The following is a 2,525-nucleotide window of genomic DNA, read 5'->3' on the forward strand; positions in this document are numbered from 1 at the left end:
ATTTAACAGTAAAGGCATCAGGAGACTTTGTTGTTTTTGAAAGTCTCAATGTTCCTCATGACCAAGTAGTCCTGGATGTGTTTGCTTGCTCACAGGTTGAGTGAGTTACTTTAACAACCGCAGCTAACTCTTTATCAACACAGACATTACAAACAGTGTCTTTACCAGTCTTCCCAAAAACATAGAGGACCTGGATGTGAAACCAAACTATAACAGCAAGGAAATTGCGACAAATTTTGAAGAAATCTCTGAGGATTCTTCATCAGAAGAAAACTTAGAAGATGAAATTCAAAATGACACAGATGATTTCGACAGAGTGGATGTTAATCTTGAGCCAACCATGTACTTTTGCAAATTTTGCAACTTATTCTTCAACTGTTGGATGAATGCCACAACACATAGCATTATGAACTTGATTATTACCAGAAGGTTTGTGGCTCAGTATCCCAAAGAGATATCTGGACTTTTTGCTGAGATTCCATTGTTTGCAAGGTTTTTCTTGCAAACCTTGCAAGAAAAAGGAAGATATTTTCCACCAGATGAAGTCTGAAACACTGAAGATGAAGGATGTGATACATCGGGACAATCCAGGAGTCTTTTTGTTTGATATGTCACACTGTCTGACCCAATATGTCATTAACAGACTATGAGCTGTACACAGATGACTATTGTGAACAATGTCAGAAGTCTTCATGTGTTATTAATAACCTTGGTCCTGTCATTTACCTACCAAAGGAACAAAGAGACACTACAACTACTCTTCTAAACTGTTATACAGTAAGTGTGGAATTGCAGAATGTTGTGACACCTGCAACTCCAACATAAAGACAGATACTTTTTCAATTACATTTATGTGATGACCCTGATACTCTCATGGTCAGTTAGTCCAGATGATTTAAGATGCTCTGCGATTCCTGACCCAGTCTTTGAAATTCCTGTAAAAACTGGAACTCAGCTGGAACCCCCAAAACCAACTCACTGAGTTGGTTTTGGGGCCCTCTATTTTTGCTAATAATGTGTATTGCTGCAATCAACATTCAGGACCTTCTGTCCTCAGAAGGTACGACTGAGTTGGTTTTGGGGCCCTCTATTTTTGCTAATAATGTGTATTGCTGCAATCAACATTCAGACGATTAGATCATTTGCACACCTGCTTTAAACTTATTGCATCTCGGACTGTGCTGTTTACATTATATCCTACATGGAGTTGCTTGACTTTTTAAGATTCTCATTTTTCACTGATTGACTAGAAAAAGACCTGAAGAAGAAGAAACTACTGCAGACATAACCACAAAGAGCTGGCCTCCATCTTGGATAAACAGATCCAGACCTTTGCTGAACTGGAGGCTGAGAAAGCCAACAGTCTCTTCGTATGGCTCTGCCTTCACTACGCCTCCTCTCTCCATTACTGCTTCTGTGTTGATGACAGTGATGTAGAGTTTAAACACTGGGGTCACAATGAACCAAAAGAAAACTGTGACACCTGTGGAGAAAGAAGGAGACCATCTCTGGTTCATCAAGTCTGATCATGATGAGTTTCATTTTATCTGTGCTATAAACTAAGAGCTGTGACTTAGTTTGTGAGTGATGGTAACCTTCATCAGGTGAAAACTTCACATCTTATCTAGTATTGCTTTGCTCATAGAAAAACTTTTTTTAACATTTTGAAACCTTTCAAAAGCTTCTTTTTTCTTTTTCTTGTGTAGTGTAGATGCTTGCTGTAATTTCTAAGTGTAAATTTGACTCAGCTTTAAATCTTTAGCTAATTGGAATGTTTTACATGTTATTTTAATAATGCAAATGACATTTTTTGTTTCTTCTATAGGATCTGATGAAACTGGCTATCATTTGAGAGAAACATCAGTTGGAGTCCGTTCCTCAATCAATTCAGTGTTCAGTTGCTGCTCTGTCCATTTAAGTAATTGTGTCATTGGACAAGATAGAATAGAATAGAATAGAATAGAATAGAATAGAATAGAATAGAATAGAATAGAATAGAGTAGAATAGAATAGAATAGAATAGAATAGAATAGANTAATTTATTGAGATGATAAAAGAAAGAATCTTGAAAACATTGATCAACAGAATTTGTATGTTATTCATCACATTCTCTTTCTTTTGGTTTTCTCATCCAGGGTGTCAAACACACACAGATCTCAGATTTGTACATGTATGATGGAAAACAGGACAAATACAAAACTTAAATTTATACACATTTATTGACTAACATTTACAAATTTTGATATCCATGCAGGCATTTTTAATTGACAGTAATCTTACCCCATACATAACTGCTTGTGTTTCCATAGTAACTTAAACAAACAAGAACCTGATACAGGTTGTTTTACATCATCATGTTGATGAGAACCTCTTTGTTCTCATCAATGATGTCATAACAGTTCAAAGAGATACAAGAATACAAGAATTCTCAGTTTGCTTCTCAACTTGGTTGGAGGTAGATCGATTCCAGAGAGACGACTTCAAACTGATTTTACAAACCATTTTAACTGTTCACCAAGTCAAGA

This window comes from Poecilia formosa, unplaced genomic scaffold (genome assembly GCF_000485575.1).
Source record: "Poecilia formosa unplaced genomic scaffold, Poecilia_formosa-5.1.2 Scaffold32, whole genome shotgun sequence".
Classification (NCBI taxonomy): Eukaryota; Metazoa; Chordata; class Actinopteri; order Cyprinodontiformes; family Poeciliidae; genus Poecilia; species Poecilia formosa.